General features: G+C 45.5%; 2 long non-coding RNA genes across 3 annotated transcripts; one reads left to right on the top strand and one right to left on the bottom strand.

The window, feature by feature from the left end:
* Positions 1-5,503: 5,503 nt before the first annotated feature.
* Positions 5,504-15,613, top strand: LOC135374297 (uncharacterized). 2 transcript variants are annotated; one of them, XR_010416839.1, is made up of 4 exons: positions 5,504-5,613; positions 5,782-5,870; positions 13,124-13,446; positions 15,133-15,613. It is a non-coding gene; the product is annotated as an uncharacterized LOC135374297 (long non-coding RNA). The 2 variants fall into 2 exon arrangements; XR_010416838.1 differs by having other exon boundaries at positions 13,099-13,446.
* Positions 12,158-12,711, bottom strand: LOC135374308 (uncharacterized). The gene is made up of 3 exons (XR_010416840.1): positions 12,619-12,711; positions 12,377-12,469; positions 12,158-12,220 (listed from the first exon to the last, which is right to left on the bottom strand). It is a non-coding gene; the product is annotated as an uncharacterized LOC135374308 (long non-coding RNA).
* Positions 15,614-16,914: the final 1,301 nt, after the last annotated feature.

The following is a 16,914-nucleotide window of genomic DNA, read 5'->3' as shown; positions in this document are numbered from 1 at the left end:
TCTCACAAAGTGATAACACGAATCGCTGCAAAAAAAAAAAAAAAAGATATATATATATATATATATCTTCACCTACTAGTCACTGCCGCTACTATGTGGAATACGGACAGGTTACATAGCGTATAATTGTCGACTTCCCTATTTTACTTCGGTTATGCCATTCCTTTGATTCTGATCATTTTGTGTGCATACTGTGAGTTGAACTTCTAGTTTCAACAGAAGTGGTAATTTCATAATTCATTTCAAGAAATCCTGTTCCTGTAAGCTGTATTGAGATAAAACTGCTACCGATCGGCACGTGAACAGACTCTTCACAGCTGACTGCAATTATTTAGTATTTGCGTTCATTTTTTTATGACGGTTGTTTGACCATTTTGCATTTGAGATATATATTTTTATATATCTCAAATATATTATATTTTGCACAGTCTTCGTCACACGCTACGCGCGCGGCAGCTACCCCCGTGCTACTCAAACCACGAAAGCACGAAAATCAACTCGCCGTCTTGCTGTTTTTGGTCCTTTGTATATGAGCGACGCCGCGGGAATGCTTCGGTCTGTGTCTTGGCAGAAGCTTGGCACAGTGTGGGCTGGCCAGTGCTTGGCAAGTCATTGGCAGATACGTATCAAGAAACAAGCTTGTTGACCGATGATGTACCAAGCAAGGCCAGGTAGGAAAGCCTATCTCTTGCCAAGCTTGGCCCAACCATTGTTTGTTGCTTGGGAAGTGTAGCACGCTTGCCAGAAAATCAGTCCTGAGAAAGGCATGGGACCATTTTGCGCTTTATTTTAAAGTTTTCCCATTTAGTAGGCAGGGACTCAATCACTCCTCGCAGACGACGGTGGTTCGTCTTCATGACTACGACCGCTGAAAGCTCGTTCGTGATTGGCTACCGCTGTGGAAAACATGACCCTGATTGGCTGACCTAAAGTCGTTACGTTACGTCGACGAGCGAGCAGACATTCTCTAGCTAGGTGGTGTTAGATATGATCCCTGCGTTGCCGGTCGCATGGAAAGACTCGAGAACAAATACGTTGGGAGAACTAGAAATAAGGATTACAAGCACTGTGAACTATATTCGCGCAAAAGCTGCGAGTGCAGCTCGGAGCGCAAGAGAAGCTTTCAATGGCGCGGGTCAGAAAACCTGCTCTCTCAGCTGCCAGTCTGCAACGTCATGTGCCTCGCCAATAGCGAGGCGAGCGACTTCTTTATTTTCCTTTTTTTTTTTTTTTTTTGCAGTCACGTTTTGCGCCCCCCACTCTCATGTCGACTGGTCGCTCTCGCTAGCGAATGATTCTAGGTGGCCCTTGCAGCCCTCTGCCAATCTCATGTCACGTGACGCGAGGAGCCGTTGGGCGACGTCGTCGCCGCTGCGTGCTCTCTTGAACAGAGTTTTTTTTTTTCTTCAGTAAATTGGCACTTCCCAAAGGGAATATTTTGCGTGACGCTTCCTGAATGTTTTTTTTTTTATTCCGTGTTAGCGCCGCGAGGCAACTGTGGCTGTGAGCGGCGTACAGATGTGGACAGATGCAGAGAGGACAGCAGGAAAGAGTGGGTGAAAGGGGTTTAGGATGCGTCCTGGGCCGACTTCAGGGGGAACTGTGCCGACAGGCTCCTGAATGTAGTATGCTAATATGATGCAGTAAAAAAATATGTTGCAAGTCCCTCCCATGCTCCTTTAAACATGGATGGCTTTCAACGAGGAAAGTCTCTGATTCTGCTATGTCGCCTGTGGCCGAAATCCCCTAACTAAAAAGTAACGGATTTTAGGTAATTAGTCATCTTGTAGTCGCATACTTTCTTCGATATCATGTCCGCCTGGTCGTATAACTCAACCGCAAAAACGACATCTGTGTTGCTGTCAAAGCTTTTTTTTATAAAAACTCTGTAAAGCATAAAAATAAACAACCTGTATACAGTGCCAGTGCCTCTTAGTCCCTGTTGTCGACCGGTATCCCTGACATAACCCTCCGTCGGCACCTGAAGAATTTCGAAGGTTCAAGTGGAGAACCCGAAGCAGCGATGAGTCGCCGTCAGCTTGCGGCGCGTGCGGCACAACGCGCGCCAAGTGCAAACGTTTGTTGCTTTGTATTGCAAATCATCTGTGTAACTCGCACTGGCGGATGAGATGCACTGACTACCACGAATATTGCTAAGGCTGGACTTATTGCGTGCGCGTTACACACCGGAAAATACGACACTCGCCAACGGCCCGATATATCAGGCCGTTGGCGAATGTCGTATTTGTAGCTGTTGTTTGAATGGTTGGATGACTTAGCATTCGTCACCGCGTGATTATTTTTTATAGTTTTCTAGGCGCTACTTCGTTGGTGCACGCTCCCCAGTGTTCTTTTTCTTTTTCAAATTACGTTAAGAAAGTTATGTTCTACACAGGGATCGGAACCGGTAATGTTTTCGGTCCGGTTCGGGTTCAGTCATATTGGTTAGGTTCGGGTTTAGCTCCGCTGAACCGAAATTACTAGCTCGAACCGATTAATGAATATCGGTTCGGTTCCGGTTCGGCTCAGGGAGAACCTCCACCCCCCCCCGCCCACCCAAAAAAAGAAAAGAAAAGCGGTCAGCGGTTGGGACATTTACAGGGGTTGGAACCGCTACTTTTTTCGGTCCTAGTTTAACCGGTTCATCGGCAGTAATTTTGCTAAATGAAAGCGAGCTTACCCTCACCGTACACGGTTGTAACAGAAAAGTGTGAGATGACTGTTTCAGGTGAAAAACCTTTCATGAAAGCAGGTGAAAACACTAGACAAGTAATAATCACATTTATTATTTACCTGATAATTTACTCTATTGTACTCTCGTTGTCGTCTGCTGAAAACGAAAAGCCAAGTGCTGTAAGCCTTTTGGCAGAACCCGGTCAGGGCCGTCTTTTGCTCCGGCAAAAATCACACTTCTTACCATAGTCGTTTCGTCGACAGCTCCTTGGTTCAACCGTACCATTAGGTCCTTGTTAAATAAAAAGAAGCGGCTTTTCAGACGGGCCAACTTCCTAAATACTGATGCTGCTTGGGAAAAGTATAACTCTTGTGCATGTGCATACAAGAAAGCTGTTCGTCAATCCAAAGAAAAATTTTATGGTCAAGACCTAGCTACGTTCATCAACACTGACCCCAAAAAGTTCTGGCACGCGATAAATCCTAGGCATACCCCCGAAGCATCCTTGACAGACGATCGCGGCAACAAGATCCCTGAAAATGCATGCCCGAATATATTCAACAAATTCTTCGCCAGCGTGTTTACTTCTGAATACACAAACGACCTACCATCTCTTTCTAGGGTAAATACCGAACCGATGGGTTCAATTGCTATCTCCCCGTCTGGCATTGTGAAAGTAATTGAGTCACTTAAAAATTCGTCATCGTGTGGTCTCGACAACATAAACTCTAAAATCTTAAAAGGTACGAAGCAACTGTCGAGCCTTTTTTTGTCTATTATATTCCAGCAGTCGCTAGACCATGGTTACGTCCCTCATGACTGGCGCACTGCTAATGTTATACCGCTTTATAAATCGGGCGACAGACATTCCCCTCAAAACTACCGTCCGATATCCCTTACAAGCATTCCATCTAAAATATTGGAACACGTCATTCATTCTAACATAATTAAGTACTTGGAGGCAAATTCCCTAATTTTCCCACAGCAACACGGTTTTCGTAAGGGTCACTCATGTGAGACGCAACTTTCTGTATTCGTCCATGATATTCATCAAGCTCTTGACAATCGCCTTCAACTCGACGCCATCTTTCTCGACTTTTCTAAAGCTTTTGACAGAGTTCCACACAAGCGCCTTTTATTAAAACTATCCCATCTAAACATTGACCCTACTATTCTCTCCTGGATATCCGCGTTTCTCACATCCCGTTCACAGCGTGTCACTGTTAGCCAGTTCTCTTCCGATTTCTGCCCTGTCACTTCTGGTATTCCCCAGGGTTCCGTCCTCGGCCCCCTTCTGTTCCTCATATACATAAATGATTTACCTGCTTCTATTTCTAGTTCTATTCGCTTGTTCGCTGATGATTGCGTCTTATACCGTGTAATATCCTCTGATACTGACCAAATCGCCCTACAAAAAGACCTAACCCTAGTCCATAACTGGTGTGAAAAATGGCTAATGTCATTAAATATTGATAAATGTGTTCATGTCTGTTTTCGCCGCATTACATCACCGTCCTTGCGCACATATTCCATCAACGGGCGCCCTATTCCATGTTCCTCTTCATATAAATACCTTGGTGTTCACCTTCAATCGAATCTCTCGTGGGTAGAGCATATCCAGGCAGTGTCTCGAAAAGCCAATCGAACTCTAGGTTACTTGCGTAGGAACCTAAAGTCATCACCATCTAATGTAAAACTCCTCGCCTACACCACATTAGTGCGGCCTCAGCTGGAGTACGCGTCCGCTATCTGGGATCCGCATAATAAATGTTTAATCACTGAAATCGAAAAAATTCAAAACCGGGCTGCCCGATTCATTACATCTGATTATTCTCCTTTCTCTAGTGTATCCCAGATAAAGCAACGTCTTCAGCTAGCTGACCTCTCTCATCGTCGACGGATTTCTCGTCTCTGTCTCTTCAACCACATTTATCGCTCGGACTCGTTACGCCCCCATTACATATTACCTCCTACTCGCATTTCAGCTCGACTCGATCATTCTTACAAGGTTTCCCGTATTCGGTCTCGCACCACTTCTTTCAGTAAATCATTCTTTCCTAATACTATCATCGACTGGAACAACTTACCTCAGGACACTGTCAATGTCATCGACCCCCATCAGTTCCGCATTGCATTACAGCGTCACTTCGCTGTGTCATAAACATTTTTGTATTTTGTACAGAATTTTTCCGTGTTATTTCCCTCCAGTTCCTCTTTTCCTTCTTTTTCTTGTTGTACACTTGTTGTTTAGTATGTACATGTTGCCTGGCCCACCCCCTCATGTAATGCCCTCTGGGCCCTTGAGGTGTATGGAAATAAATAAATAAATAAAAACTCTCGCAGCCACAAACTTTACTCGCATCTATCATCGTGCAAAAAATACATAAACAAAAAAAAGGTAGGTCGGTGGTACAATTATTTCACCACTGAACCGATTCACGAACCGGTAACGCTATCATTTTTTTTTTGGTTCAGTTCCAGTTCGGTTCAGGACAAGGAAAAAATTGTTCGGTTCGGGTTCGACATAAAATAACGTTTTTTTTTTCCGGTTTGGGTTCAGTTCCGGTTCCGATCACTGGTTCTCCATAATGACAACTTGACGTCGTCTGCTACGTCGCTATTTAACAATTTCGGCTGCTCTCACGAAAAAGCGAACACAAACAGGGCATTGGCGGACTAATTTGTGCACTAACCTCCTTTCCATATATCTTTTTTTGCGTTTTAGATGGAGCATATACCTTGCGTGGACAAAAAAGTGCAGTATGGTGGACAACTCCTAGTCATTGACATGAATCAACATCGTTATCGCCATCGTCAAGGATCGGGGTTGGATCGGGGTTTATATAACGCTATGCAATCGACTCTGTTTCACGTGGTTTTAGCATTTACTTTCGTATAGCGCTTAGCCGCCTGTGATTTCATTGTGAAATGACAATGCGGTGAGCATTTTCAGCTCTATTTTCTTTCCAGTGCAAGAAGGAAAAGGTGTTAGTGCGACTGTACAGTGCTACTGGAGTGACATTGTCATACTTTTGCAGTGTTCCGTGTACTAGCACGGAAATGTTTGGGAAGTGCGGCAACCAAAACGTTTCTTTCTTTGTTTATAGAAGAAATGGTTGCAAGGCGACTCCAACATCACCAAGAGGGAACACATGGCCACCGTATCGTCCCTTTTACCGGGAAACCGTAAATTGAGGTGTGTTTTCTGGGCTTGTTGGGATTACTGCGGATGCGTAACTGCTGTCCATGGAAATTTGTGAAGCAGGCAACGCTACGACGATATTGTCAAAGGATTTCTCTCGCGTTGATGCTTGCCAGATCACTTTCTTTCAGGGTGTCACCTTTTTGTTTGTATTAGGAATGCCATAAGGGGTTCACGAGTGGTTGAATTCAGCGCATGGACAATACAGGGCCTCTCGAAACCCGAATGCACGAAATGAATGCCAGAATTGTTTCACGTGCTTAAACCAGGCGTCCGCAGCTCCCCATAGAGCCCATAGTTTGAGATAATTCAGGCAACACTGGCATGCGACCAATGAAAATGAACTATGATGCCTAACAGGCAGCCAATCAGGTGAGCTACTGTGTGGCTCGCCTCGCAGCTGGCCGTGGCTCTCGTCGGCTTTTAATGGCTTCATACTTAATGGCTGCCGCCAGTTGTTTTCTGATTCTACGCGATTACCGAATGAATACAGCAATGTTGAACAACACGTACATTTATTTGCCAAGTGAAACAAACTGCCTCGTGAAGCAATGACACCAAGTAGTTACAGAAGTGAAAATAGGACCCGTGAAGCACTGACAGATAGTAGTTACACAAGTGAAAATAGGGCCTGTGAAGCACTGACAGCAAGTAGTTACACAAGTGAAAACATGGACCCGTGGAGCAATGACGACAAGCAAGTACACAAAGCAAATGCATTCGCGAGCTTTTTCCTGCTATGCATATGTGTAACTTTCGTCGCATCACTCAACATTGTTGAAGGATAAAGATGTTACAACTTGAGCGAAACACTTGTCTTACAACGCATACAATGAAAGGACAGTACTGGAATTCCTACAAAAGATAAGCAAAAATTGAGGTAGTTCGTACACGTGTAAAGTATTGGTTGTTAGAGCTCCGAACTGAAAACAAGAACTCGTGACATGAGTGGAATTGCATGCTTTCACTGAAACATAGTGAGTGTGTAGCTGAGAGTGTTCGACATACCGTACTGATATACTGTACGAATACTGTACTGATGTGCAACGCTATTTGGCATGTACATTTGCGAAGCATATAATATTAGGAATAGCAAACTAAACAGGTCACGAGCTCATCTTTAAAGAATGACACAACTTGGACAAGTTTTGCGTGAAGACGGGTAAAAAGTTGAGCAAAATACAGGCTTGTACATTATTTGCATGGTGCTTATTCTCCAAACAGTAATATATATACAGGATACTTGGCTCTTAGCTCAAAACAGAAACATCACATAACAGTACATGCTTTTGATATTCTGCGGCATATAAATATACTTCACATGACTGTATTTCTGACATTGCTAGGTATATGGATCTGTGCAGCACACTATTAAAAGTGCATGGATTATACTTGAATGCATACACGTGCACATACAAAAAAAAAATATTTGCCATCTGTTACACTCATCGAGCCAAAATTTTTTATAGAATCACTTTCGTGCTGTGGCATGTGATACTGCATAGTTGTCTTCCAACATAAAGCAAGAGTAAAGCAACAAATCGTTCTCACATGTCTGTAGATAAAGGCAACGTAACAACACTGCGATATTGACATATTATCGGCCTTTGGAATCTACACATTTTTTATCTGTACACAAAGCTCAGGTTTAGTAACGAGGGGACTGGATTCTGCATTTGGATGAATGTAGATAGAGTTTCACATTGAATGTCACAGACCTTACTTATACTGGAAGTTTCTTCCTTTTCCTTTGTTCAGACCTCTTAAACGATGCTTCCTTAGCCTCCCTGTTTTTTAACCTGATATGGTACTGTAATCGCTTTGTAACGAAGTGACATAGGAAACTGGCCTGACATGCAGTGGAGCAGAATGGCTCATGACGTTCTTGTCTTAACAGATTTACAAAGTGCCTTCTCACTTGCTGTCTATGTAACAAATTGGAAATCTCCATTTGAAATACGTTTTCTAAGTTACGAAAATACTCAAAAAATGAATCTGATGGGGCACAAGAAGCAGTTTCAGAGCCATGAGATTCACTCTCCAAATACAAATTACAACCCCTCTGCTCTGCTAATGCCTTCACCTGCAGCCCTCAACAAGCTTGGACAGTTTGTACATTTAGAGGTCTTTAAGAAAGAGTGAACCAAGGACCCCGCATATGCATACTGTGCATTAGCCTCAATAATGTTCTCAGGCTCCTGCACAGCATGCATGTCATGTTCGGTCTCTGTTTCATCATCTGCAGGCATCCCTTGTGAGGTGTCAGGCTCACAGGGGATGTCTCCAGGTGAGGAAACCGGCATGCGCAACAAGTCATTTAACAGCTCAGTTGTATCAGCTTCGCAATTCCCCCTGCTTGGAAGCTTCATGAGCCTCCCTGCAAGGGTATGCTTGAGGCCTGCAACAAACTGAAACGCGTTTGGTGTTTCATTACACCCATGCATTTGCCGGAATTGACCAAACATGTTTTCCAGGGGGTCCTGGTTGAGCCTCCGTGTCAGCAGATGATCAAAACCAAAATTTTGGTGAAGGTCTTCCCACAATGCAAGTACTGCACGAATTGTGATCTGCCACCCCCTTACAGTAGGAGGCTGCCTATCACTGTCAAATTTCCACTGTGCAACCCACTGGGCTGCAGACTCTAGTAACTCCTTATGTTTTGTGGAATTGTTCATTGCATATCTCATCTTTTTGTCATCACTCTGTTCGACAGATGAACTGTTTAAACAGTCAAACAGTTGATCCATCTTGAGGAGGAATTCTGAAGTCTCAGTGGCTGCTGGTGGCATACATCCCAAGCTAATAAGGACAGCTGTGGCGGCCCGTGTGTGATGACGAAGACGTGCCTCTGCTGCCACGCGCTACGGCTCTGGCACGGCAGTTCTACCGGCACCGTCCTAGCGTGAGGCCACGACCATCTGCCCGCTGGGACATTCCATCACCGCCGGTCAGGACTCATGTAGAGGAACTCCACCTCCTCTACATTTGGTGACCCGAACAACGAACACCATGTTCGGCATAATTCGGCCAAGCACCATCCCAAATTACTGCAAGCCCACCTCCGAAGGTACGGTGCAACGTTCTACCGAGGAACCGCTAGGCGACGACGCCAATCCACCGCGGCTCTACTCATCGCAACGCCCGGCCGCGAAACACCGTGGTTGTACCCATCTACCCAGCTCACGTCGCAATGGTCCCACACTCCACGTCACGTCGCCACACGCTTCGTGATGGTACTCCTCGGGCTTCCACCAGCAGCACCTTCCCGAGCATCACGCTCCTGTACCGGTCGCGGTACGCCGCTGTCGACCGCCCCACACGCATCTGCTACGCTTGCGGTCCAAGAACCCTGCCCGCCTCGCCTTCCCACCAGGCTTCCATACAAGACACTGGCAGCTCGTCCAGATGCGGTCAAGACGCTCCGGGACCAACGTTCCACCGGGGACACGCACGGAGGCCACAGTGAGTTTTACTCCCGGTCTCCCCGTGCTTCACGATGGTCCTCCCCGCAGTCTCCTTGGCGACAACACTACGAGCCCAGCGCTCACGAACCGGTCGCGGTTCTGTCGCCCCTCTCTGAATTACTTCGGCATACCTCCCTCACACCGCCCCTGGAACCCGCCCGGTCAGCGCTTGCCCGCACCAACCATTCTGCTGCTACTGCGATTTCTGAACAAGTCGTCCCTGTTCCACGTGTCGCCCGTCTTCCTCCTCTTCATGTATCGACGCGGACCCCAACCGCTAGCTCTACACCGCTCCGCGTCTGAGGGGGGGAGTGATGTGGCGGCCCGTGTGTGATGACGAAGACGTGCCTCTGCTGCCACGCGCTACGGCTCTGGCACGGCAGTTCTACCGGCACCGTCCTAGCGTGAGGCCACGACCATCTGCCCGCTGGGACATTCCATCACCGCCGGTCAGGACTCATGTAGAGGAACTCCACCTCCTCTACACAGCGATCCCAGTGGAAACACTATTGCTCAATACTTGCGTCGCAAGCTTGACCTTCATACGTTTGAAAGCTGTGGGGTGAATGTGATTGTCTGTCAACTTAGGTGACAGTCGGACCTTTAGGGGGTGGTCTGATTTATAGTACTGTTTAATGAAGGACCACTGAACCTTCTGTTGAGCATTCCCAATCTGCAGGTCATGCTTCAACAGCAGGTTTTGTGTTGTTTTCATTAAATGTGGTGGATCAAAAATAAAATATACTTTGGATTCATCGACACAGAAGTAAGGTTTGGATGGGGAGATCTGAAGCTTTCTAGACAATGCACAGTTGCTGGCACCCTGGTCACAGACAACCGCTTTCACAGAGACATCCAATGATCGAAGCTGTCGAATGAGGTCCTGAATCAAATCCTGCAGTGTGTCTGCTGACACGGTAGACTTCGAAAATAAATAACACAAGGGCTGAACCCAGGATTTAGTTAACCCTGAGAGTGCAACAAGCAAAGCAGAGTTTGCCATCTGGGAGTTCCTTTCTTTTCCTGTGTCTGCAAAGCCGTAAACAGTGTCTGATCTGGAATCGTACTGCAGGTGCTCCTTAATGGACATCTCATCGAATAACAGTACACATGTGCGATCTTTTGGTGGCAGCCCCTCGAGTTTTGTCTTCAGTCCTTCGAGAACTGAAGGCATGACTCCAGGTTCCAAAGTAATTTCCTTAAGCCAATTTCTCAATGAACTCTCAGATGGCAGAGCCAATACTTCACTTAGGTACCTGCAAGCTTGAGGGCCCTTGAAGTGCAGATTGAGAGCAAAGCTCCTGAAATGGGGAGGCCACCTACGACCAAACTTGTGTAAGGGCTGCAGGCACAGCTGAGCACGGAACAGGTCAAGGGCACGTTTTGAAAGGTACCTAGACGCTCTATGCACGATCTGGCCCTTGGTGAGGCCCCCAAAATGCCTAGTTCCACGGCTTCTGAACAACGAACGTCGCAGGCGTTCCCTTGTTGCCTGCAGGTTGTAGATAAGGGACGCAGTTCTTGGTGTTCTCAGCTTTTGAGGACGCCCCCGCCTCTGAGTAGTGGACACAGAGCCTGTGAAAATCAAAGCATACTATTATTACTGGAATGCAAAAAAGACAGGAGTGCTTGCTTGTATGACGTTAAGCACACATGGGCAGTATAGATAGCTACCTACTAATTTAACATAAACTATGTTTCCGTTTCTATCACCTCCTCTTACATACAATAACGACAACATAATTACAATACAATTACAATTACAATAACATAATTACATACAAAAAAAAAGTTGTGCACTTACCGGTAGCATCCAGCGGTCCTATGCCTTCCTCGTGTGTAGAAGAAGCCTAAGGGGTAGATGGAAACCGTCTCTCGGCAGGTGTTGAAGGACCCGCTGAAGAAAATGAGTATAATGAAATAGTCTGATCGAAATATTCCTTTGTTGCTCTCTCTCAGTCAGTTAATTGATGTGGCAGTCTCATAAGACAATCTTCTGACATTGCTGTTTTTTTTTTTTTTTTAATATAAAAAAAAAGTTGTGCACTTACCGGTAGCATCCAGCGGTCCTATGCCTTCCTCGCGTGTAGAAGAAGCCAGAGGGGTAGATGGAAACCGTCTCTCGGCAGGTGTTGAAGGACCCGCTGAAGAAAATGAGTATAATGAAATAGTCTGATCGAAATATTCCTTTGTTGCTCTCTCTCAGTCAGTTAATTGATGTGGCAGTCTCATAAGACAATCTTCTGACATTGCTGTTTTTTTTTTTTAAATATAAAAAAAAAGTTGTGCACTTACCGGTAGCATCCAGCGGTCCTATGCCTTCCTCGCGTGTAGAAGAAGCCGGAGGGGTAGATGGAAACCGTCTCTCGGCAGGTGTTGAAGGACCCGCTGAAGAAAATGAGTATAATGAAATAGTCTGATCGAAATATTCCTTTGTTGCTCTCTCTCAGCCAGTTAATTGATGTGGCAGTCTCATAAGACAATCTTCTGACATTGCTGTTTTTTTTTTTTAATATAAATAAAAAGTTGTGCACTTACCGGTAGCATCCAGCGGTCCTATGCCTTCCTTGCGTGTAGAAGAAGCCGGAGGGGTAGATGGAAACCGTCTCTCGGCAGGTGTTGAAGGACCCGCTGAAGAAAATGAGTATAATGAAATAGTCTGATCGAAATATTCCTTTGTTGCTCTCTCTCAGTCAGTTAATTGATGTGGCAGTCTCATAAGACAATCTTCTGACATTGCTGTTTATTTTATTTTTTTTTAATATAAAAAAAAAGTTGTGCACTTACCGGTAGCATCCAGCGGTCCTATGCCTTCCTCACGTGTAGAAGAAGCCGGAGGGGTAGATGGAAACCGTCTCTCGGCAGGTGTTGAAGGACCCGCTGAAGAAAATGAGTATAATGAAATAGTCTGATCGAAATATTCCTTTGTTGCTCTCTCTCAGTCAGTTAATTGATGTGGCAGTCTCATAAGACAATCTTCTGACATTGCTGTTTATTTATTTTTTTTTTAATATAAAAAAAAAGTTGTGCACTTACCGGTAGCATCCAGCGGTCCTATGCCTTCCTCACGTGTAGAAGAAGCCGGAGGGGTAGATGGAAACCGTCTCTCGGCAGGTGTTGAAGGACCCGCTGAAGAAAGTGAGTATAATGAAATAGTCTGATCGAAATATTCCTTTGTCGCTCTCTCTCAGTCAGTTAATTGATGTGGCAATCTCATAAGACAATCTTCTGGCATTGCTGTTTTTTTTTTTAATATAAAAAAAAAGTTGTGCACTTACCGGTAGCATCCAGCGGTCCTATGCCTTCCTCGCGTGTAGAAGAAGCCGGAGGGGTAGATGGAAACCGTCTCTCGGCAGGTGTTGAAGGACCCGCTGAAGAAAATGAGTATAATGAAATAGTCTGATCGAAATATTCCTTTGTCGCTCTCTCTCGGTCAGTTAATTGATGTGGCAATCTCATAAGACAATCTTCTGACATTGCTGTTTTTTGTTTTTTTTTAATATAAAAAAAAAGTTATGCACTTACCGGTGGCATCCAGCGGTCCTATGCCTTCCTCGCGTGTAGAAGAAGCCGGAGGGGTAGATGGAAACCGTCTCTCGGCAGGTGTTGAAGGACCCGCTGAAGAAAATGAGTATAATTAAATAGTCTGATCGAAATATTCCTTTGTCGCTCTCTCTCAGTCAGTTAATTGATGTGGCAATCTCATAAGACAATCTTCTGACATTGCTGTTTTTTTTTGTTGTTGTTGTTGTTAATAGGAAAAAAAAAAAGTTCACTTACCAGTGGCTTCCTGCGGTCTGATGCCTGTCTCACGTGAAGAAGAAGCCGGACGGGCAGATGGAAAGAGTTCCCCCATATGCATTGAATGGCCTGCTAAACAAAATTAAACATTTATTTATTGTGGTGCTCCAGGGGCCTTGCAGCATTACATAGAGAAAGCAAATGTTCAGCTTTTTTCAGCAACAGAAACATATTCACGCAAGGAGCTGTTGTGTTGTCTTTAAACTATATATCACTGACAAGCAGGCGTCATGCCAAGGACCAATCTCACCTGCTGTCACTGATGAACGGCTGAGGGGCACTGCAGGAATTGCTGTTTTCCTCAGGTAAGTCCTCTGTCTGTTTGCAAATGCATTGGAAGTGAAATGTGCTGCACACAGCTTCCTATTTTTGAGCTGCTGAGGTGGAAGAGCAGCATATTCAGGCCGGCCAGAGTACTCAATCCATGCACGTCTCCTGTAACATACAATAATTTGGGAATAAGCACGTGCAATACAATAACAATAAGGCAATGAACTGAAACAGCTTGAGAATTATAACTCTGCATAGAGCACAACTCAGCCTCACCAAAATTAGGATAGCCTCACGAACAGATTAGATGACATGTGAAAAGTGTATCAAAAACAAAAACAAAACTTACCTGTCGTCTCCTGGGAAACCAAAGAATGAAAGGCTGCAATTGAGGCTCGAGTTCTTGCAACCTCTGGCTCGGCAGTTGACACCGCGTGACTGTTTTGGGACTTCAGGTTTCCGTTTTGCCATTGCCACTCGAACTCCGTCAAGGGACGAACATGGTGAACGTAACAGCACAACCGTAAAAGACAGACAGCAAGTGAGGAAGCGCTTAAATAACCTCGGCTGGTCATTTTGAGTCCTTTGCCGTGGCCTTGTCTTCGGCTCCTCAGTGAAGTTCCTTTATGTCCCAAGGCTGATACCCATGGATATGGTCAGTTCCCACGGTCCACCCTTTTCTAGCCACAGAGTCGGTGCCGTATTAGACCAAGGCTGAGTTGCAATCCCCGGTGTTGTTCTTTGTCGGAACTTCTCCGACGTGGGTGTGACATCTGCATATTGCTAGTCGGGTTTAAAAGAGCTTGCCGATATCCGAGAAGGATAAACACGTTTAGCCAGACATGTTACCGCTTCTTATCATGTACGCGACCAAGATATCACGTAACTTCGCATCTAGATATAGCACAGCGGCACAACAGTCCTTTCAAGCACTTCATTACAAGCATTTCACTTTGTTCCTTGCAGTGCACCAAGGGTTGCAACGAAACGGAAGCGTTTGTGTCGCACGAAACACCGTGTTCTCACTGCATTCGAAAATGCGACGGTGCTCGAAAATGTTCCTCACGCTGTACCTCACCACAGCATCCCAGTTCCGAACTTGATTGTCTGTCATACGATGATATTTGTGCTAAGAAACAGTACAATACGAGCAGAGGAACTTCAGCACACGAAGAAATCAACGAAGACACTTGTCCCTCACCACAATACGATAATTCGGTGCTGTCAGCTGTCATCCGACATTGCTGGAATCGCTGCTGCGCAGGTGTACGCCCGGTCAACGGCCCGGTCAAATAGTTCGAAACTTTGTCAACCAATCGGGACACGCAACACCGCTCGGCCAATGGATATTAACTATGATGCCTGACGTTGTAATACGCAATAATACCACGTGGCTATGACGTTTCCTATTTTTTTTAGGGCCGCGGATACGGCTAGCTGAGGAGGCCTGCTTAAACGGAGTCATTAAGACTCGAGTAACCACCAGAAACATTATTGGTTGCGGCTAGCGTTGCACCAACGGTAACGCAAACTGCCGGCCAGAGTTACACCCAGGATAACGCAAACTACCGGTTAAAGACGATGGTGTCACAATTAAGTTACAATAATGTAACTTTGGAATCTTGTATTGCCTAGCATGTTCGCGGATTCCTAGGATTTGTGTGAGCTGATCGATAGATGATGTAGGTAGCATAGTTCTGACTGGCTCCTCCATTTTACAGTGTTCGTCTTGGCAAACCGTGTTTTGGATCCCACCCAATGACAGTGTGCAGCTGAAGGTGCCTGTTTGGTGCTCGGCGCGGCTCTCAGCACGTGATATACATGGATATAAGGCCAGGTTCCCACGAGGGACTGGACCGGGAGTGAAATCTGCTTTGGTGCGGTGGAGTCATGTGGACTGAGGAGCCCGGTCCCAACTGGGCATTCACACGGGATGATGCATGCGGTCCTGCAATGTGGTTGAACAGAAAAACTAGACGTTTTGTATGTTGTGGTACGTTTGATCTCAAACACTCCACAGTGCAGGAAACCGTTGCACCAGCAAAAATAGAAAAGAAACTGCTAGCGTTTCATAACAGTCATGATCATAATTTATATGTTGTTGTTGTTGCTGCATAGTAAGGTGTGCATTTCCACGCAGTGCCTTTGTGGGTATCGTATTAGGAGATCCACTTGCTCGTATTAAACCCTCATTCTTTTTTTCTTTCCCTTAGTTTCATTGCTTAGTGGAGACCCGTACATGATTCCTCTTTCTTTATTACGTGGTTCTTCAAATCCCTCTTGTTCAGTGGTCCGACCCGTAAAACAGCCTGTCAAGAAAAAAAAAAAAGTCCGCAGTGGGATCCCGGTCCCCAGGGGATGAAAGAGAACACACATTTTTATGACATGAGCTCTTATGTTTCTGCCATCCGCTGACCCATCGCGGGGACCCCTTGTGTGAACCCAGCCTAAGGGTATTGACCGTGATGTTCGGTTCATGGGGTACAGCAGTGTTTGCTGGTCCTGGGGATTTTCTTGTTGGCTAAGCAGGCTGTGAAATACAGTCTATACTTGTTAATACAGTCAACCCGCGTTTATCCGGGCAGCCTCATTTGCTGCGAAAATGTTCGCATAGTGGGCGAACCGGATAAGTGAAAAACGAAAATCAGGAGTGATCCTAAAGGACATCTTTTTTGACCATTACACAGAAAACTATCCGTTGTCATCTGTTTCATTCTAATACACGAATCCAGTTCTTGCAAAGCTTCACTAATGGCATTAACTCGCGAAACATTGTTTCGTTGCTTGGAAAGTACTTGCGCTGTTCTCAGTTACGCCCGCGCATTTTCTACCGTCGCAGCTGGTGCATCCCTGCTTTCATCATCAGATTCTTCTTGAACACTATCGGAAGCGACGACACTGACGATGTCGTCATCTGCGATCGCAGCGCAGGGTTCCTCGTTGCGGACCTTCTCAGTCTGAAATGACCAGACTGCTCAGTGGATTACTCTGGAGTGAAAAACCGGGCATGTTTGTGTTGTTCTTGCATGACAAACTAGCACTGGGAACGGGACAGGTGCTAAACTTCCAGCAAAAGAATTTATTGGCAACATAGTACCGTCTTTAAATATAACACTCACATGGCTAATACGTCATCCACACACTCGTCATCCTTTTCCTTGTCCCACATTTTTGAGAATTTTACTTCATTATCAAACAAAGTGATAGAAGCATGACTCACACTGTTGCTCATTTTTCCTTATTTCAAATGCATCTATTATTTCCCTGGTACGCCGATGACAAGAACGACCTTTTAGCCTCATCTCCGGGAATCTTGGAGAACAGCTACACGTGTTACAATGCACCGACAAGTGACCAGATGGGATACCCCTCTGTGTAGCAGCATGCTCCCTTAGCCTAATGTTTAAACATCGCCCCGTCAGGCCAATGTTTGATTTACCGCAGGTCAGCAGTATTTCATAGACCACATAAGCCTTACACGAAACAAACTTCTTGTGGTGTTT

The sequence above is a fragment of the Ornithodoros turicata genome, chromosome 1 (assembly GCF_037126465.1).
Source record: "Ornithodoros turicata isolate Travis chromosome 1, ASM3712646v1, whole genome shotgun sequence".
In the NCBI taxonomy this organism is placed as follows: domain Eukaryota; kingdom Metazoa; phylum Arthropoda; class Arachnida; order Ixodida; family Argasidae; genus Ornithodoros; species Ornithodoros turicata.
Note: the sequence above shows the minus strand (reverse complement) of the source record. Positions and strands in the feature narration are given on the sequence as shown.